Source organism: Dendrobates tinctorius, unplaced genomic scaffold (assembly GCF_039654945.1).
Source record: "Dendrobates tinctorius isolate UK_male_01 unplaced genomic scaffold, ASM3965494v1 ptg000171l, whole genome shotgun sequence".
Taxonomy (NCBI): domain Eukaryota; kingdom Metazoa; phylum Chordata; class Amphibia; order Anura; family Dendrobatidae; genus Dendrobates; species Dendrobates tinctorius.
In genome coordinates this window covers 16100814-16123569 of record NW_027361838.1, presented here as the reverse complement: position 1 = coordinate 16123569, position 22756 = coordinate 16100814, and the positions used below count along the sequence as shown (strand labels likewise).

Below are 22756 nucleotides of genomic sequence, written 5' to 3'. Positions count from 1 at the left end.
GTCAGTTATGGCACGAGAATCCCGGGCCTGCGCCCTGCACTCCTTCCACAATACATACTTTTTCCTCCCTCCTATGGGCAGTGCATTCAGGGAACTTATGGCATCCGATTTTTTTTCCTCACACAAAGACTTATAGGCAATTCTATTCCGACACACAGAAGAAACTAGAGCATACTGCAATTTTATTCACGCACTGATTTGGTCAGTAAAAAAAAAATTGCTCGTCTGCACTGTCTCATTACATAACGTTGGTCCATGTGCTGTCCGCCGTTTCACAAACAGCACTCAGACCGAAAATACGATCGTGTGAAAAGTCCTAATCCTAAATTTAGAAATATCCTTGAATATGAACCAAAAGATTGACCTTAAACTGTGAAAGACAAATAAAATGATGTATAATAATAATGTTCAAACTTCTTAGCAGTAAAATAGTGTAATGTATAAATAATAAGATAGATAGCTATAAACCCAGGATGTATACAATCTGCTTGGTTGAATTGATCCCTTACAGAAAGCACATGTTTCATTTAACACCTACTTAACTTTCCATTTTTGTAACTTTGAAGCCTGAACAATGTTTATGTCTCTTCATTTCTTTCCTCAGACTTACTGACTCTGGCACTGTCAACATTATTACTTTGTCAAACTTTGTGTTCACTCGATCTCAGAGGGATAGTTTCCATATATGAGAGGTCTTTAAAAGTAATGTGTGTGGGTATGTATATTTATATATTCGGAAGAAAACAGGCAGCGCTCTAATAAATAATGAAAAAAATGGACTTTGCTAGTCCAAATCATGTGGCCACGTTTTGGCTGTAACCAGCCTGTCTCAACTTGCACAATTCCATCTTCTTTGGAGGTGGAAGTGGACCACCTTACATTTTGGGCACCTGTGTAGGTGCTCAAGCTGCACCAATGAGATATCCACCCCTGATGTAGTATCAGTATGAAGGAAAGGAGAAAACGTGACCAATGCCCTCCACCTATTACCAATTGTGTGATCTATGTAGTCTGGCCTGACCTATCATCACACTCACTTCCACCTATGCCCTCATTCTTTATAATCTACTAAATCTATGTTAAAAAATGGGAACCGAAGGTAGGAAATATTGAATTTGTGTCCAGAAGCCTAGTGATATGGGGTCTGGAAGATAATAATCTGATTGTCCACGTTGGCAGTTGTGTCTGTCAGAAATTCTGCTGAGGCTAGAAGATGGTGTATACATCAGAAAATAAAAAGTGAATCAAAGAATAATCATAGAATAATATATCTTGTATCTCACAGGAACTACGTGTTACATTTGTTAAGGATAAACACTGTGCAAGTCAACAAACTTGTCCAGTGTCTTGAATTTGAATATTGTAGACTACGGTTTCACAATAACTTATTCACATGGTTAGTTATTCTGCAAAGGTTCAGTTTTTATGGATAAACATTGGGAATGTTTGTACAGTAACTTTACAGGCTGAAATTATTTGAATGTCAAATCTTCATGTACTGACTGTCTTATTAACAAAGTGCAGCACACATTCCAGTTTTTGTCTGATCAACCTGATGATCTATTCTGCCATCACACTGTTTCTTTTTTGCCTGAATTTAAGTTAGATAATACTTTTTGCTAGGCAGTTCCATTAATGTCACATTAGGCAAAATATCCAAACATACTAGAATATATTACCATCAATCTTTCCTCACTTACTAAGCTGTTCTCTTTAAGGTATGCCAGGCACAGATAAATACAATGGATGTAAAAAGTCTACATACCAGTCTACATAAAATGCCAAGCTTTTGTCATGTAAAAAATTTCACCAAAAATAGTAATTTCTGAACTTTTTCCACCTTTTATGTCACCCACAATTATATACAATTTATACAATTCAAAAAAAAATCAAACTGAAATAATTTCTGCTGAAACAAGAAAAAGAACTAGCCAAAATAATGTGTTTGCATAAATACATAAACCCTTAAACTAATTCTTTGTTGAAGTACCCTTTTAATTTATGGTAGCATCCAGTCTTTTTGGGTAGGAGTTTATCAGCATTGCACATCGAAAATTGGCAATTTTTGCATATTTATTTTTTGCAATAACACTCCTGCTGATTGGAAGGGCATCTCCTGTGCACAGCCCTTTTCAGGTCAACCCACAGATTTTCAATTTGATTTAGGTCTGGACTTTGGGCTGAGCCATTCCAAAACTTTGGTTTGGTGGTAAAGCCATTATTGTGTTGATTTGGCAACATGCTTAAGGTTGTTGTGAAATAGCTCTTCCTCTTCAGCTTTTTAACAGAAAACTGAAGGTTTTGATGCAAAATTAACTGATATTTGGAACTGTTCATATTTTCCTCGACCTTGACTTAAGCCCCAGTTGTAGCTAAAAAAAATCCCCATATCATAATTCTGCCTCCACTATGCTTTACTGTGAGTATAGTGTTATTTTGTAATGTTCAGTGTTGCATCAAACCTACCCTTTGGATTTATTAACAAAAAGTTCAACCTTAGTCTCATCAGACCATAGAATGATTCTCCACATGCTTTTTGTAGACATGATGTAGTTTTTTGCAAAACATAGCTGAGTTTGGCTTATTACAGTCATATGTAAAAGTTTGGGCACCCCTATTAATGTTAACCTTTTTTCTTTATAACAATTTTGGTTTTTGCAACAGGTATTTCAGTTTCATATATCTAATAACTGATGGACTCAGTTATATTTCTGGATTCAAATGAGGTTTATTGTACTAACAGAAAATGTGCAATCTGCATTTAAACAAAATTTGACCAGTGCAAAAGTATGGGCACCCTTATCATTTTCTTGATTTGAACTCTCCTAACTACTTTTTACTGACTTCCTGAAGCACTAAATTGGTTTTGTAACCTCATTGAGCTTTGAACTTCATAGCCAGGTGTATCAAATCATGAGAAAAGGTATTTAAGGTGGCCACTTGCAAGTAGTTCTACTATTTGATTCTCCTATGAAGAGTGGCATCATGGGCTCCTCAAAACAACTCTCAAATGATCTGAAAACAAAGATTATTCAACATAGCTTTTCAGGAGAAGGATACAAAAAGTTGTCTCAGAGATTTAACCTGTCAGTTTCCACTGTGAGGAACATAGTAAGGAAATGGAAGAACACAGGTACAGTTCTTGTTAAGCCCAGAAGTGTCAGGCCAAGAAAAATATCAGAAAGGCAGAGAAGAAGAATGGTGAGAACAGTCAAGGACAATCCACAGACCACCTCCAAAGACCTGCAGCATCATCTTGCTGCAGATGGTGTCACTGTGCATCGGTCAACAATACAGCGCACTTTACACAAGGAGAAGCTGTATGGGAGAGTGATGCGAAAGAAGCCGTTTCTGCAAGCACGCCACAAACAGAGTCACCTGAGGTATGCAAAAGCACATTTAGACAAGCCAGTTACATTTTGGAAGAAGGTCCTGTGGACTGATGAAACAAAGATTGAGTTGTTTGGTCATACAAAAAGGCGTTATGCATGCGCTGTATTGTTGACCGATGCACAGTGACACCATCTGCAGCAAGATGATGCTGCAGGTCTTTGGAGGTGGTCTGTGGATTGTCCTTGACTGTTCTCACCATTCTTCTTCTCTGCCTTTCTGATATTTTTCTTGGCCTGCCACTTCTGGGCTTAACAAGAACTGTACCTGTGTTCTTCCATTTCCTTACTATGTTCCTCACAGTGGAAACTGACAGGATAAATCTCTGAGACAACTTTTTGTATCCTTCCCCTGAAAAGCTATGTTGAATAATCTTTGTTTTCAGATCATTTGAGAGTTGTTTTGAGGAGCCCATGATGCCACTCTTCATAGGAGAATCAAATAGGAGAACTAGATGCAAGTGGCCACTTTAAATACCTTTTCTCATGATTTGATACACCTGGCTATGAAGTTCAAAGCTCAATGAGGTTACAAAACCAATTTAGTGCTTCAGGAAGTCAGTAAAAAGTAGTTAGGAGTGTTCAAATCAAGAAAACGATAAGGGTGCCCATACTTTTGCACCGGTCAAATTTTGTTTAAATGCAGATTGCACATTTTCTGTTAGTACAATAAACCTCATTTGAATCCAGAAATATAACTGAGTCCATCAGTTATTAGATATATGAAATTGAAATAGCTGTTGCAAAAACCAAAATTGTTATAAAGAAAAAAGGTTAACATTAATAGGGGTGCCCAAACTTTTACATATGACTGTATATTTGTTTCCCCACAAACATATAAAGAATATGGTAGATTGTTGTCACAAGTAGAGATGAGCGAATATTTCATTGTTTGGTTCGGATTACGATCTCTGAATTTGCAATATTCGTCGATTTATTAGTCAAATATTTGCTGAACATAGTCAAACGCCATTCAAGTCAATGGGAGGCAAAAACAAATGCATACACAACACCTTCAAAGGGGCCTCAAATCTGCCAAAACTCATCAAATGAAGGCCAGACTCCAGGAAAGTGGCAACAATTCACTCACAGTACAAATTTTAGCATGGCACAGCAGCAATCAGCCATTCATGAGGTATCATGGTCTGGGCCAGCATTTACAGCTTTTAATTGACCATTAAATGAAGACAAAGTGGCATTAATTTCACCACAGTAGATATAGTACAGGGTGGGCCATTTTTATATTGATACACCTAAATAAAATGGGATTGATTGGTGACCCAGATCGGCACGCTGAATTTGCAGAATGGGGAAAGCAAAAATTGGAACAGGACCCTCAGTTTACACAGAGTATTATGTTCAGTGATGAGGCAAACTTTTTTGGGTGAGCCATTTATATGGATACACCTAAATAAAATGGGAATGGTGACAGTTTTTTTGCGTAGGGTGTCTTGCATTAAAATCTGCTACAATGACCCAGGTACTGTGTTCACCAGACATCAACACAATTTCTATCCTCTCCTCACATGTTAACCTCTATGACAAGCCAATGGCTATAAGCAAAGAGAAACTTGCAAATAACTCATAAAAGAAAAAAGTTATGTTAAAACCAAGCACACCATTGTTTTTCTTGTGAAATTCTCAATAAGTTTGATGTGTCACATGACCCTCTTCCCATTGAAAAAAATAAAGTTGGATCCAAAATTGCTGACTTCAAAATGGGCGCCATGGTCACCACCCATCTTGAAAAGGTTTCCCCCTCCCATATACTAATGTGCCACAAACAGGAAGTTGATATCACCAACCATTCCCATTTTATTTAGGTCTATCTATATAAATGGCCTACCCTGCATAATAGGGACCGACACATCTACCACTACAGCCAATCCAGCAGATGGACACCCAAATAGGAGTGTTCACATTTCAAATAATTATTGGCAGACACCACCAAAGTGGTATCAATTTCAGGAGAGTAGTAATATTGTAATAGGGACCGATACATCTTCCACTACAGCCAACCCAGCATATGGACACCCAACCAGGAGTCTTTAAATTTCAAAATAATAGGGCCTGACACCACTGAAGTGGCATCAATTTCACGAGAGTATAAATAATATAATAGGTACCGACACATCTTCCACTACAGCAACCCAGAAGATGGAGACCCAATCACGAGTGTTCACATTTAAAACAATTAGTGGCACACACTGTCACGATCCATTTTTGGATCTGAGGCAGAGTCTGGACTCTCTTATATGAATCTTTTTCCTTTCTGGCCTCTGGGGTTAATATGGAGTTTTGCCCTCGGTGGCCGCTGGTGTTACTACAACTGTAGTTCGTCAGCTGCTGGGTTTTTGCCCCCGGTGGCCGCTGGTGTTACTACATGTTTATTTAGTCAGCAGGTAGTGATCCCCCTCCTTCCTATAAAAGGTCATCAGCTGCTGCTGCTCCCTGTTGGTAATACTGGTCATTCATTAACCAACCTTTGAGAAGAGAGGAGCTATCTGGAGCGGTGCTTTTTGCAGTCTATCTGGAGCAGTGGTGTTTCTGCTGAAAACTGAGTTCGGGTGCCGTACTCTGCTGCCTCAGGAGCATTGGCAGCAGAGAAAGCTAAGTTGTTTGGTTGTGTGACGAGCGTCAGCTTACGCTGAGTCATTTTTCTTGAATGAGTGGACCCTCTGGGCCATGGCACCCACCCACCTAGGGCAAGCTAACCTAGTGAATAGCCACCCCCTATACAGGGAGTGTCAGGGGCAGGACCAAGGGGGTGAGGCACCACAGCAGCTGGACCAGACGGCCGGCTCAGGGAAACAAAGCAAGGCGAGACAAGACGTTAGTTCAAAGTATCTTCATTAAGGAACACTTCAGGGTCAAACAGGTACCAAACATAAACACACTGGAAACACATAGCAAGGTGCATGCAAGGGCACGCCAAAGTCCAAGGCATGGTTCGTGCAAGATGGTAGGCAGGGGCACGATGACGTCAGACTCCGGACAGCAAGCGAAGATCAACCGGGACATCAGGTTCTATGGCTCTGATGATCGATCGGCAGGATCCGGGCATCCGGTAATCAGACCAGGGTTCCATGCAAGGAGACAAGACAAAGTTAGAGACATGATGCGTGTCAAGGAACACACCAGGGTTCAAGACAGAGTGCATGCCCAAAGACACGCCAGGATCCAAGATAGGGTACGGTGGCAACGGAATCTGGAGTGCTGGCATCGACCGACAGGATCCAGGGATCAGGCTGCGGAAGTCAGCTTCGGACACCAGGCCGAAGTCATCTAGGTCCAGACATCTGGCAGCGGTCGACAGGTTATGGAATCCGGCAGGCAAGACAGGTTCCAGGACGGAGGCCTGCACGTGTATAGAGACACGCCAGAGAGAGGTACAGTATAGGAGCGGTGGCCTGCGCGTGTAGAGAGACACGCCAGGGAGAGGTACAGGAACCGTGGCCTGCGCGTGTAGAGAGAAACGCCAGGGACAGGTACGGTGGCCTGCACGTGTAGAGAGACACGCCAGGGAGACAAGGTTCAGGACAGAGCAAGGGAAGCGAAAGACTTGTGCAAGAGTAGCATGAAAACGCACAGTGCGAGAACCAGTGTGAGTGCAAGGGAGCACGGAAACCACGGCTGGGGCACCAGCAAATGGTACCGGTGGTGGCACAGGCAGGCAGGCACGACTAGAGGTGGCACGGCTGAGGCACACACAGGCGGTAACCACTATAGCATTGGACGGCGGGCACGGCTGAGGCACACAGGCGGGCACGACAAGAGCGGCACGGCTGAGGCACAACAGGCAGGCAATGGGCGACCAGGCGCATGCAAGAGGGCACAGAGCCACAAGGCAGGGCTAGGCAAAGGTACAGGGCAGAGACATGTGCGAGACAGCATGGCAAAGCCTAGTACGAGAGGTGCAAGAGCGCACGAAACAGCAAGGCAAGGCGAGATGAGAAACAAGACAGAGCTAGGCAGAGTACGGAACTAGGAACGGAAGCATAGGCAGAAACACTGAATCAGGTCAGAGCAAGAACAGAGCTAGCAGTGGAGAGTAGGCCAAAACCCAGAGCCGGGCCAAGGCAGAGCCTTGGGACTAGCCTAGAAATGCGCAAGAGAGCACAATAGAAAAGAGTCTAGCAGCGGAGCGTAGGCTGAAGCCCAGAGCTGGGCCAAGGCAGAGCCTTGGGACTAGACATGGAAAAGAGCACCAAAAGTAGGAGAGGAGGAATGGTGCGTGTGCCAGAGAGCACTACAGAGCACCATAGGAGAGAGCGAGGCAGAGCAAGCAAAGACAGAGACCATAGGGAGGAACAAGGCAGAGCAAAGGCAAGGTACGGAACAAGGAACTGAAGTGAGACTGAAGCACAGAATGGAATCAGAGCAAGGAAGGACTACAAGGCAAAGCAGAGCAGAGACAAAACATGGCACGAAGGGCAAACACTAGACAAGGCACGGGACAAGAGACGGAGTACAAGCACGGAGTGTGTGCAGAGACGCACGCAGAGCAAAGTGCAGGGGCACAGAATAGAGGGAACGACCCAGCAGACCAAGCAGCCATGCAGGGAAGCAACACAATACTCAGGTCCCAACCATAGGGAGGGGCGGTCTGATATAGGGCATAGGCACCTCCACCTCTGGGTCAGGACCAGGGGAGAACCTCCAGTTCAGATCCTCCAGGATCACAGAGAACGGTCACATGATCAGGGGTTTCAGACATGCAGAGCTGATTGCAGAACCAGACAATGCTAGAACCTAGGAAGGGTCACATGATCAGGGGTTTCAGACATGCAGAGATGATCACAGAAGGCAGAGCAGAAACACAGGCATCTTACAGGTCAACAGTCATGAGGTGAGTGTGCATGCTACTCTAGGGAACATGCAGGATAGCAGACATGAGATGTACGTGCACACCGCTCCAGGGGTCATGAGGCAAAACAGACATGGCGGACATAACAGACATTGTGAGCATGACAAGTTGTTTCTTTTTTCCTGTCCGTTATTTTTCCTTGTTTTACTAGTACAGCGGTGAGGACCAGTGTCCACACTTGCCAGTTCCCTAGTAAGGGATAGGTGCAGGGCAAGTGAGGGAACATGAGGAGAGTTCAGGGCTCTTCCTTAGGGAGTGCAGGAGGTGTCCACTTCCCCGTTCCATATTATAGGGCCCACCGTTGTAATTGTTTCCCCGTAGTCCCCTTGTCTGTCTTGTGGTTTTCTGACCGATTGATCATCGGGTCGCGTCACACAGAGCCAGACATACCGTGACACACACCACCAAAGAGGCATGAATTTCACCACAGTAGAAATAGAGAGCGACACATCTTCCACTACAGCCAACCCAGCAGATGGACACTCACGCAGGAGTGTTCACATTTCCAAAAATTAAGGCCTGATACCACCGAAGTGGCATCAATTTCATGATAGTAGAAATAGTGTAATAGGTACCAATATATCTTCCACTACAGCCAACCCAGCAGATGGACATCCATCCAGGGGTCTTCAAATTTAAAAAAAATAGGGCCTGACATCACCGAAGTGGTATCAATTTCACGAGAGTATAAATAGTGTAATTGGGACTGACACATCTTCTGCTACAGCAACCCAGATGATGGAGACCCAATAAGGAGTGTTCACATTTCAAACAATTAGTGTCACACATCAACAAAGTGGTATCAATTACACCGCAATGGAAATAGTATAATAGGGATCGACATCTCTTCTGCTACAGCCAACCCATCCGATGGACACCCAACAAGGAGTTTTCACATTTCCAAAAATTAGTGGCAGACATAAAGTGGCATCAATTTCATGAAAGTATAAATAGTTTAATAGGGACCAACACATCTTCCACTACAGCCAACCCAGCAGATGGACACCCAACCACGAGTGTACACATTTCTAAAAATTGCTGGCAGACACCATTAAAGTGGCATCAATTTCAGCAATGTAGAAATATTGTAATGGGGAGCGACATCTCTTCCTCTACAGTCAACCCATCAGATAGACACCCAAGCAGGATTGTTCACATTTACAAAAATTACTGGCAGAAACCACCAAAGTGCTATCAATTTCATGAGAGTAGAAATGGTGTTATAGGGACTGACACATCTTCCACTATAGCCAACCCAGCAGATGGACACCCTAAGAGGAGTATTCACATATCCAAAAAATTTGTGACAGACACCAAAAAAGAGGCATCAATTTCACCACAGTAGAAATAGTAAGTTAGGGACCGTCACCTCTTACACTACAGCCAACCCAGCAGATGGAGAGACCCAATCAGGAGTGTTCACATTTCAAACAATTAGTGGCAGACACCAACAAAGTAGCATCAATTTCACCACAGTAGAAATAGTATAATAGGGATTGACATATCTACCACTACAGCCAACCCAGCAGATGGATACCACATCAGAAGTCTTCAAATTTAGAAAATGAGGGCCTGACCCCACCGATGTGGCATCAATTTCATGGGAGTATAAATAGTATTGTAGGGACCGACACATCTTCAACTACAGCCAACCGAGCAGATTAAACACCCAACCAGGAGTGAACACATTTCCCAAAATTTGTGGCAGACACCAATAAATTGGCATCTATTTTACCACAGTAGGAATAGTAAAGTAGGGAGCAACATCTCTTCCACTATAGCCAACCCATTAGATGGGCACCCAACCAGGAGTGTTCAAATTTCCAAAAATTAGTGTCAGACACCACCAAAGTGGAATAGATTTGATGAGAGTAGAAATGGTGGAATAGGGACTGACACATCTTCAACTACAGCCAATCCAGCAGATTGACACCCAACCAGGAGTCTTCAAATTAGAAAAAATGAGGGCCTGACACCACTGGAATGGCATCAATCACTATCATGAGTATAAATAGTATAATAGGCACTGACGCGTCTTCCACAACAGCCAACTCCTCAGATGGAGACAAACCATGACTGTTCACATTTCCACAAATTTGTGCTAACATCTGCAGCAGTAGCAGCAACTGTGGGCACATAAGCCACACTAAAGATATCCAAGAGTGCAATTAAGCGAGATCAATGCAGCACACTAAAAACTTCAACATTGCCTAGACTATACAGTCTGCCATTGGGTGCAAAAGTCCTTGGAGATCCATGACTTGTTCATCTTGATGAAAGTTAGGCAGTCTACACTTTTAGGGGACAGCCAGCTGCGCTTATGCGTCAGGACACCACCAGCAGCGCTGAAGAAATGTTCTGAGAGAACGCTGGCTGCCAGGCATGATAAAACCTACACGGCGTGAGAGGTGAGCTCAGGCCACTCATCCATTTTTGAAGACCAAAATGTGAAAGACTCCAAAACTTCCCTGATGTTATAGGTATTCAGTTCTAGATGCCTTCATCATCCTCTCCATTCGCTTACCACATGTCAGACTTGGATTCTGTTGTGCTGGTGCACAAGCTGGTCTAAAATAAGTGTCAAAGGACTCACAGAAATTGCTACTGCCACTGACACTACTGCTGTTGCTGATAATGTTTTGGCGTTGATGAATTGACGTGCCGGAGGTTTTAAATAAAGAGCTGCGATGCACACTGTGTGCCTCACTGATGCTTTGAGGAAAACCTCTCTTAAGGTTGTGTAAAAGTGTGTTTCGATACTCCAGCATTTTACGGGTCTCTTTCCAGGGGGGGAAGCATCTGGCAAAATTTAGTATTATAATGTGGATCTAATAGAATGACAACCCAGTAGTCAGCACTATTTGGAATCATAACTATATGGGGATGATGTATATAGTGCAGCAAGAAGGCACTCATATGTCAAGCTCTTCCATGAGGTCCAAGCCCATGCTATGTTGGTGTCTGGGTAACACTGGTGCTTGTTTTCACCTTCCCCTCCTGCCAACCATGAACAACAGAGAGGGGATGATTATCCTCTTCATCTTCTGACAGTTGCTCGCCCATCACCTCTTCTTTCTCCATTTGTTCCTCAGATCTTGCACCTTCACTGCCAGTTTATCTGTTATCTCCAGCCCCCCTCAATTGCAGTAATCCACCATCCCTTGGCACCCGCCTGTGTGACAACAGTCTGGAACTTTGAGTCAATATTATCCCTTCCGCATCCTACTCTGCTTCCTTCCCTTCCTCTGGGACCACCACCTCCTCCAGCAGGCAATTCAAAGTCTGCTCCAGCATATAGATGACAGGAATAGTGATGCTAATGATGGCGTTGTGAGGGTTAACAATCTTAGTAGCTATTTCCAAACTGTGCAGAAGGGTGCAGAGCTCCTTCATCTGTGCCCACTCCGTAAATATGATATGCGCCACATCCATACTGTGTTGACTCAGGCTATAGGTGTCACGGGGGCTTAGTTCAACTAAGGCTGAAAGACCCGGGGCCCCTGTGGTGTCCCTTTACTAGGGGAAACCCTGTCTGACCCTCAACCCAGGGTTTTTGCTGAAGGTGCAAATGCCTGAGCCTCCGACCTTTCCTTATCTCCTGCTCAGCCCTGCACTTAACCCTCCACCCTCCACCCAGTGAGAAGTCACCACCAAAGCTCCCACACAAATAATGACAGACAGGGAGAACTTAAACTGCACTGCGCCGCACACACACAGGAATAAACAGTAATGTGAACAGGGCACAACTAAACACAAATATGGGAAGGAGAAAGGATAACGACGGATCATACGACACCAGATATGAATCTCTCTCTCTCTTGAACACCTCCACTCCAGACCGGAACCACTTGGTATGAAACACAAGCTATAATCGGCGACGCCCATAGGCCAGCATGACTATTTAAAGACCGTGGGCGTGACTAACCATCCAACCTGGTCTCCAGCAGGATTAACCCCCGAGAGCCTGAAGATCAGGCCGGCGCCACTGAGGCTATAGTGGCTGGAGGTGGAACTACCTCTGCCTGCCGGATGCTGTGGTGTGAACAGCGTCCGACATGACAGTACCCCGTCTTCTACGAGGGACCCCAGGGCCCTCAAGACTCATAGGACCCGGCTTGTCCGGATGACGACGGTGAAAAGAACTGACCAGCCGATCTGCATGTATGTCTGAGGCTGGAACCCAAGACCTCTCCTCTGGACCATACCCCCGCCAGTGCACCAAATACTGAAGAGTACGGCGTACTACTCGAGAGTCCACTACCTTGGCGACCTCGAACTCTAACTCGCCATCCACCATGACTGGAGGTGGCATCGGCGTTGTGTCCACAGAGCCTACCACCTTTTTCAATAAAGCCCTGTGAAACACGTTGTGTATCTTGTACACTGCGGGAAGTTCCAACCGATAAGCCACTGGGTTAATGATGGCAGAAATCCTAAAAGGCCCAATAAACCTTGGACCCAGTTTTAAAGAAGGGATTTTGAGTTTTATGTTCTTCGTAGCTAACCACACCCATTCACCCACACACAGGTCCGGACCTGGCACGCGTCTACTGTCAGCCACCCGTTTGTACCTGGCACTCATGCTCAACAAACGCTGTTTCACCCGCCTCCAGACTGATGACAATTGGGCTCCTAGCTGATCCTCCTCCGGGACACCCCCGGAGACACCCTGACGTAAGGTACAAAACTGAGGATGTTGACCGTAGACACAAAAGAATGGAGACTCTCCTGATGACTCTTGGCGGTGATTATTTAATGTGAATTCGGCCAGAGGAAGGAAAGTAGACCACTCCTCCTGGTTGTCGGACACAAAGCATCGTAAATACTGTTCAAGATTTTGGTTCATGCGCTCAGTTTGTCCATTAGACTGTGGATGAAACGCCGATGAATGTGACAACTTGATCCCCAACCTTGAGCAAAAAGCTTTCCAAAACCTCGCCACAAATTGCGTACCCCTATCAGATACTATGTCAGACGGTACTCCGTGGAGTCTGACCACCTCCTTCACAAATACCTGAGCCAACGTCTTAGCATTGGGCAAAGAAGACAACGCCACAAAATGCGCCATCTTTGAAAAACGGTCAACCACCACCAGGATGACCGTGTTCCCTGCCGAGGCTGGCAAGTCAGTGATAAAATCCATGGAGATTTCTGTCCATGGCCTATTGGGTACCCCCAGAGGCTGTAGCGTGCCAGCAGGACGGGTTCGGGGTGACTTAGCCCTAGCGCACGTGATGCAAGCTGCCACGTACGAGACCACGTCCTGCCGGATTTTGGGCCACCAGAAACGACGCGATACCAGCTCTAAGGTGCCCTTCACCCCTGGGTGACCAGCCAGTACCGAATCGTGGTGTTCCTTCAACACCTTAGGCCGAAGATGCAGGGGTACAAATGATTTGTTGGCGGGAAGTCCTGGTGGTACCTCCTCTTGGGCCTCGGCAATCTCCGCCTCTACCTCAGTCGTGAGAGCCGAGACCACTACCCCTTTCTGGAGGATGGGTACCGGCTCTTCCCGAGGTTCTCCCCCCGGAAAACACCTAGACAAAGCATCCGCCTTGGTGTTTTTAGCCCCGGGACGGTACGTCACAAGAAAATTGAAACGAGTAAAAAACAATGCCCAGCGAGCCTGCCTAGGAGACAGACGCTTGGCCGACTCCAGGTAGAGCAGATTCTTATGGTCGGTGATAACTGTGACCTGGTGAGCCGCCCCCTCCAAGAAGTGTCGCCATTCCTCAAAAGCCAGTTTGATGGCCAACAACTCCCTGTTGCCGATATCATAATTCCGTTCGGCCGGCGACAACTTCTTGGAGAAGTAGGCGCATGGATGCATCTCGCTCAAGGACGAGCCTTGAGACAGTACTGCCCCCACTCCCACCTCCGACGCATCAACCTCTACCACAAAAGGTTTAGACACGTCTGGTTGCACCAGAATGGGGGCTGAAGCAAAACTATTCTTCAGACGCTCAAATGCACGTATAGCCACCTCAGGCCAGTTCGCCAGATCGGCACCCTTTTTTGTCATGTCCGTGAGCGGTTTGGCGACAGTCGAAAAGTGTTTTATAAATTTCCTATAATAATTCGCAAACCCCAGGAACCGCTGGAGTGCTTTCAGACTCTCCGGCCTCTCCCATTGCAACACCGCTTGCACCTTAGCGGTGTCCATTTTAAAACCAGCTGCGGACACAATATATCCCAAAAAGGGCAACTCCTGGACAAAAAATAAACATTTTTCCAGCTTAGCATAGAGCTGGTTCTCCCGGAGCAACTGTAACACCTGCCTAACATGCTGCAAATGAGTGTCCCGATCGCTGGAATAAATGAGGATATCATCCAGGTATACAATCACAAATCTCCCCAGGACATGAGCAAAGACATCATTAATAAAATGTTGGAAAACAGCAGGCGCGGTGGTCAACCCAAACGGCATAACCAGACTCTCAAAATGACCCTCAGGAGTGTTAAACGCCGTCTTCCACTCATCCCCCTGACGGACCCTTATGAGGTTATACGCCCCCCTGAGGTCCAGCTTGGAAAACCATTTTGCCCCCGCTACCTGGTTGAACAAATCCGGGATCAACGGCATTGGGTAGGGATCACGGATAGTAATCTGGTTTAACTCTCGGAAATCCAGACACGGGCGTAACCCCCCATCTTTCTTCTTAATGAAGAAAAACCCCGCGGCTACAGGCGAGGACGAAGGCCGGATGTGACCTTTGCTCAGACTCTCCGCGATGTAGTCTTTCAGAGCTTGTCTCTCAGGACCAGAAATATTAAACATCCTGGCCTTAGGTAATTTGGCCCCGGGTTTTAGCCTAATAGCACAGTCATAGGCTCTATGTGGAGGCAGTTCTGAGCAACCCTTCTCAGAGAAAACATCCGCAAAATCCTGCAAAGCCTCCGGCAGGCTGGGCGTCACGGCGGACACACATGTGGCCAAGCAATTGTCTTGGCAGAAACCACTCCATTGTACTATGTCCTGAGTTTTCCAATCAATTACCGGGTTGTGCCTGGACAGCCATGGAAAACCCAGGACCATTTGAGCTGGGAGATTACGGAGGACCCTACATGTAACCGACTCAGAATGTAGGACCCCAATGTGGAGTTTCACCTCTGCCACAAACTCAGTAATCTCCCCTTGAGGGAGGGGAACAGCATTAATGGTCACCACCTGTATGGGGTGAGGAAGTTTTTCAATCTTAAACCCGGCGGTGTGTGCAAACTCCTCATCTATGAGATTGGTGGCGGAACCGCTATCCACAAACACTGATATAGGTAGCTCTCTGCCGGCGACAATAACCTTGGCAGGGAGCATACATTGAGATACCATCATGGAGGATATGCATACGCTCAGTTGGGTCTCCTCCATACCCTCTGAGCTTAACAGTTTTCCGCCGGTGTGACCCTCTTAGGTAGTACCGGGCAAACGTTAACATAATGACCACCTTTACCACAGTAGAAACATGCTCCGGACTTCCGGACTCCCGGAGCGCGAGGCTGAACCTGTGCCACGCCAGCAATCTGCATAGGTTCAGGGGACTCATCTACTTCAACCACACCTGCACCTCTGTTTTCCCCCAGAGGTAGCGTCTCCTGTGCCCCCTGACGAAAACGGCGATCAATACGTATCACCAAACTCATGGCAGACTCCAATGATGCCGGAGTCTCATACATCAGGAGGGCTTGTTTCACCCTCCCTGATACCCCATGAATAAACTGGCTCCGCAGTGCTGGGTCATTCCACTGTGTGTCTACAGCCCAGCGGCGAAATTCCGAACAATAGTCTTCTGCCAAGCGCTCCCCCTGGCGGAGGGCGCGGATTTTAGATTCCGCTAGAGCCAGTCGGTCAGGGTCATCGTAAATGAGCCCGAGGGCAGAAAAAACATTATCGACCGAATGAAATGTAGCAGAGTCAGGTGGTAAGGAAAATGCCCATGCTTGGGGGTCACCACTCAGTAATGACAACACCAGCCCTACTCGCTGGGCCTCATTACCTGAGGATATTGGCCGCATGCGGAAGTATAATTTGCAGGCCTCCCGAAATACGACAAATTTGCTGCGATCGCCTGAAAATCGTTCTGGCAGCGGAAACTTCGGCTCTGCACCGATACCTGCAGATGCCGTTTGCACCTTTGCTACTACCAGGCCCTGCTGCTGAACTGCCCCATTCAACTCGGAGACCTGTATGGACAGCGCCGCCAACTGGCGGGTTATGGAATCTAATGGATCCATGGACTCCTGAAAAAATGTGGGCCGATTATAATGTCACGGGGGCTTAGTTCAACTAAGGCTGAAAGACCCGGGGCCCCTGTGGTGTCCCTTTACTAGGGGAAACCCTGTCTGACCCTCAACCCAGGGTTTTTGCTGAAGGTGCAAATGCCTGAGCCTCCGACCTTTCCTTATCTCCTGCTCAGCCCTGCACTTAACCCTCCACCCTCCACCCAGTGAGAAGTCACCACCAAAGCTCCCACACAAATAATGACAGACAGGGAGAACTTAAACTGCACTGCGCCGCACACACACAGGAATAAACAGTAATGTGAACAGGGCACAACTAAACACAAATATGGGAAGGAGAAAGGATAACGACGGATCATACGACACCAGATATGAATCTCTCTCTCTCTTGAACACCTCCACTCCAGACCGGAACCACTTGGTATGAAACACAAGCTATAATCGGCGACGCCCATAGGCCAGCATGACTATTTAAAGACCGTGGGCGTGACTAACCATCCAACCTGGTCTCCAGCAGGATTAACCCCCGAGAGCCTGAAGATCAGGCCGGCGCCACTGAGGCTATAGTGGCTGGAGGTGGAACTACCTCTGCCTGCCGGATGCTGTGGTGTGAACAGCGTCCGACATGACAATAGGACATGAAATACTGCATGAGGGCTCATTGCTGCTGCCACAGTCATTGCAACATGTGCAGAGTGGAATTCCACCATGTCGGCACATCGCATTTCAACCTGTTAACTTGCATGGGCAAAGACCTCTGTATCGATGCAAGTTGATGACCTGAGGGGTGCAAATGGTGAAAGTGAGAACACAGCTTCTGTGCTTTCTACAGCAACTCACCCAAGCTAGGATAGTGGCAGAGAATACGCTGTACCACCAGGTTGAGGGCATGAGTCATGCAAGACACGTGTGTGAGCATGTCTCAGCGTAGGTCCGCCACCAGATTGGCACCGTTATCGGACACGACCTTCCCTGGATGCAGATTCAGTGGAGACAGCCATTGCTCAAACTCGGCCTGGAGAGCTGTTCACAACTTTCAGCTGTATGACTGTGATCTCCAAGGCATATCAATTTTAACACTGCCTGATTGCAGTGACTCCTAATTGCGCAGTTTGGAGGTGGTGAGGATTCACTCTGCACTGTTCGAACATGTGTTTCATTAAGGCAGTGGTTGGGGGCACAGGTGAAGACACCCGAGGAGGTAGAGGAGGAGGCAGAAGCAGTGGAGGAAGTGTGAAATTTAGAGGTTTGTCCTGCAAGACTTGTGGAGCAGCACCTTCCCCTTCTGCCACTACCCAGTGCCCAGTCAGCAAGATGTAACACCCTTTGCCAAGCTTACGCGTCAAAGTGTCTGTGATGAAATGCACTCTGGCATACTTAGATTTAGTCAAGGAACAGGTGATGTTGTCTGCGACATGCTGGTGTAGCACATTCACAGCTTTCTTAACCCTGCTGTTATGCTCGGTCAAAAACGACCGATTTTGAACTTTAATATTTTTTAAAATATTCAAGATGCGGTTCTGAAACTTGTGGTTGATTGACTTTTCCTCATTTGAGGGGTTCTTACTATGGGTACTTTTTTTTGTTTACTTTGCTCCACAATTTTTTATACACTTGTACTGTTCGGTCAAAAATGAATATAAAATATAAAATGAATATAAATGTTTTTGCCGTGTTTTTTTTTGTTGCATATTTTTCTCCACTTATTGGAATGGATTAAATATGCTACAAAAAATGCCAAACTGCAGATTTTAACCTGTAGCCAATCTGCAAGGAGAAAATAATATTTCAGAAATCTCATTCACTTTGCTTTTATATAACACTGCATATTCTCCACAGCAAATCCTTGCGTAAAAAAAAACAACAAAAACACTTGTGCACATAGTCCTAAAATGGGGGGAAAAGTAACAGAGACCGATTAATTTACATTTATTAAGCGATGGAGATTATAATTAATGGGGGGCAGAGTGATGGCTAATCAGTTTATATTTTTAATGGTGTATGACAGTATATATATATATATATATTAATGGGGGGTATTGTATTCAGGGGCAGTGAAGGGGATATTTTATTCAGCAGAGAATTATATATATTGTGAGAATCATGTGGGAATAGTGGATGAGGGCAGGTATATCTCGCCCAGATTCCTCTCCTATGTGGCCTAGTCTGGTCAGTATCGCACCTGCTTACTAATGGATAATGGGAGGTGGATATATAAGGATGCAAGGTGGTTGTGTGAGTGTCTCAGCCTGGGAACACAGAGAGCCTGTCTGTGTGAGAGACACACACGTGAGTGGAAGCAGTGCCCACTGCAACTGTGGTTTGGCTGGACGGGAGAAGCCCGCCAGTTGGTAGTTAGGTTGTCCATTGTTTAGTTAGTGCCGGACAGGCAAGGATTTGTTTTATGTTTTATTTCCTTTTGCATTGCTTTCACCATTAATAAACCTGACCCAGAGTCAGTTATACCCGAACCCCAGCTCTGCGCCTGAGTTTTATGCTGAACGCACGTGACCTTTGACCCCAGCAAAGGCGATCCCGGAGTGTTTTATCACATTGTGGTGGAGAATGCGGGCATCACATTGCAAGCATGAGCATGGAGGACGTGGTGAAAGCGCTGGTACAGTCCACCGCCGTCCAGCAAGAAGCTAATCGGGTGATGATGGCCCAGCTGAAGGAGTTGGTGGACATGACAGCTACCGATCGTTTGCTTCTCCAGCAGGTGGCGCAGCGCTTGGCAAGCTTACCTGAGCTTAACCTGGAAGCCGAGTCGAGAGTGATTCACGTGAGTCGGTACTGGCAGAAAATGACGCCTGATGATGACGTCGAGGCATACCTGACCACGTTTGAACGGACGGCGGTGCGAGAAAAATGGCCGAAGGCACGATGGGCCGGCCTGATTGCCCCGTTTCTTTCCGGTGAGGCCCAAAAGGCGTATTATGACCTGGAACCTGAAGCTGCGCAGGACTTTGACAAATTGAAAGCCGAGATCTTGGCCCGGCTGGGAGTGACGACCACTGTCCGGGCACAGAGAGTGCATCAATGGACTTATCAGCCGGATAAACCACCGCGGTCCCAGATGTTCGACCTGATCCACGTGACGAAGAAGTGGCTACAACCCGAGGTGTTGACAGCGCCAGAGATAATCCAGAGAGTCGTCCTGGACAAGTACCTGAGAGCTCTACCGCCAGCCCTGAGGAAGTGGGTAAGCCATGGAAATCCTACGACGGCAGATCAACTGGTGGATCTGTTGAACGTTACTCCGTGGCGGAAGGACTCCGAGACGACGCTACCCCACCTCGTTCTTCATCGTCTCCACGTGGAACCGGTAAGACTGTTCCAGGGAGTAGGGGAGATGGAAAAATCCCTAAGACAGTGGGGGAGGAAAACGGGACTGCCCGCACTGCGAGGCCGAGAGTAACGAACTATGGTCTAAGCAAGGGGCCCGTTAGGTGTTTCCGCTGCCAAGAGATGGGACATATTGCTGCGAACTGTCCGGTCACTACTGAACCCATGCAGTGCGACGTCACAGACTCTAAAAACCGCATGTCTATGGTTGCACGGGTAGTGAGTGTGAATGCCGGTCAAAAGGATGTGGAAAAACACTTGTGTGATTTAACTGTTCATGGCAAAAATGTGGTGGCATTGTTAGACTCGGGAAGTGTGGTGACTCTGGTGAAGGCCAATCTGGTGCCAGCCCCGACTGGGCCATCAGACAAATTCTCTGTAACATGTGTGCATGGAGACACCTGTTCGTACCTCACCACAGTCATATGCATTACAACTTCCTATGGGTCTGTGCAACATAAAGTGGGACTCGTCCCGGCGTTATTGCATGATGTTATCCTGGGCCGGGATTTTCCCCACTTCTGGCAATTGTGGGAGAATCAGTTGATGCCCTCGGGTAATAGTGTACATGATTCTTCTCCCAGGGAGCGTGTGGGTCCCGAACCCCTGGAAGAGGTCTCCCTGGAAGACTCGGGGGAAGAGTCTGCGGGAAATGACCTGCAGTTCCCGTTTTCAGTCATGGCGGGTGATAATGAGGAGACCGGGGAAGAGGAGGAGGCTGACAGCCGTCCACCTCCCCGTTTGCCGGATTTAGAAGTTCAGAAAGATGACTTCCAAAGCGAGCAAATAAAGGATCCTACCCTTTCTCAGGCTAGGACAAATGTGAAAGTGATAAATGGGGTGCCCGTAGAACCTGGCTCTAGGCTGGCATATCCTTACATGGTTCTGGAGAATGATTTACTCTATCAGATAGAGAAAAAGGGGGAAGATACGGTGCAACTATTAGTCGTGCCAAAACCCTACCGGCGGCAGGTCCTGGACCTGGCCCACGGACATGTGATGGGAGGTCACCTGGGAGTCCAGAAAACCACCGAAAGGATATTACACTGTTTTGTTTGGCCAGGCATGCATCACGATATTCGTGTATATTGTGAGTCTTGTCCTGACTGCCAAGCCTCTGCACCTAAGCCCCGGTTCTGTAGCCCTTTGGTACCCCTACCTATTATTGAAGTCCCGTTTGAGAGGATTGGGATGGATTTAGTTGGGCCCCTTCCACGGTCTGCACGTGGACACCAACATATCCTGGTCATCTTGGATTATGCCACTCGTTACCCGGAGGCCATCCCTTTTTTCGTAACACGGCCACCAAGACGATTGCCAAGGAGCTGGTGCATGTGTTTAGTCGGGTCGGTATACCAAAACAGATACTCACCGACCAGGGGACCCCCTTTATGTCCAGGATAATGAAGGAGCTCTGCCGATTGTTACAAATCGAACCGTTACGCACATCCGTGTATCACCCTCAAACAGACGGGTTGGTCGAACGGTTCAATAAAACTCTAAAGCAGATGCTGAGAAAGGTGATAGACAAGGATGGGAAGAATTGGGACTATTTACTTCCGTATTTGCTTTTTGCCATCAGGGAAGTACCCCAGTCTTCCACGGGATTCTCGCCTTTCGAGTTATTGTACGCCCGACGTCCTCGCGGACTGTTAGACGTTGCAAAAGAAACCTGGGAGGGTCAGGTCACTCCATTTAAAACAGTGATAGATCACGTCACACAAATGCAGGACCGTATGGCGGCTGTTATGCCTATCATCAAAGAACACATGATACGGGCTCAAGGAGCCCAAAAAAGAATTTATGATAGGGGCGCCAAGATCCGTACGTTTGCACCCGGAGATAGGGTGTTGATCCTGGTCCCCACGGTGGACAGTAAGTTCCTGGCAAAGTGGCAGGGCCCCTTTGAGATCAAGGAAAGAGTTGGTGAAGTAAACTACAAAGTATACCAGGCAGGTAAACGGAAACCTGAGCAGATTTATCATGTAAATCTGATAAAGCCCTGGAAGGATCGGTCTGCCTTGTCAGCGGAGCTGGCCCGTCCTGTCTGCTCGCATACCGTACCGGAGGTACGGGTTGCAGAGACTCTCTCGGAGCGGCAAAAGATGGAAGTCAGGCAGTTTCTACTTCACAACCAAAAGTTTTTCTCAGAAAAACCCGGGCAGACTATGCTAATGAAACATGACATCGTAACGGAACCTGGTGTCACAGTTCACGTAAAGCCCTACCGAATCCCGGAAGCGCGCCGTGAAGCCGTTTCCCGAGAAGTGAAGGCAATGTTAGAGTTAGGAGTCATTGAGGAATCGCACAGTGCGTGGTCCAGCCCGATTGTGCTAATTCCTAAACCGGACGGCACCATCCGGTTCTGCAATGACTTCAGGAAACTGAATGCGGTCTCAAAATTTGATGCCTACCCTATGCCCCGGGTCGATGAGTTAATAGATCGGTTAGGAAAAGCCCGGTATATTACGACCCTAGACCTAACAAAGGGGTATTGGCAGATCCCTCTGGCGGAGGCTGCCAGAGAAAAGACGGCATTTGCTACCCCAGGTCTATTTCAGTATGTGTATATGCCGTTTGGACTGCACGGAGCACCAGCGACCTTCCAGAGACTGATGGATCGAGTCCTGAGGCCACATAGGCGGTACTCTTCGGCCTATTTGGACGACATTGTCATTTACAGCTTGGACTGGGAGACTCATCTCCAGAAAGTACAAGCTGTGATTGACGACCTGTGGGAGGCAGGTCTAACCGCGAACCCCAAGAAATGTCACATCGGGCTAGAAGAAGCCCGGTATTTGGGGTATGTAATTGGGAGGGGTGTTGTTAAACCCCAGGTTGATAAGATTCAGGCGGTTCAGGACTGGCCACAACCTGTCAACAAGAAGCAGGTGCAAGCCTTCCTGGGGATCGCCGGTTA

General features: G+C 46.9%; 1 protein-coding gene across 2 annotated transcripts in view; it reads left to right on the top strand.

Moving 5' to 3' along the window:
* TMEM200C (transmembrane protein 200C) overlaps nucleotides 1-22756 on the top strand; it is a 399449-nt gene that overhangs the window by 165834 nt on the left and 210859 nt on the right. The window lies entirely within an intron of this gene.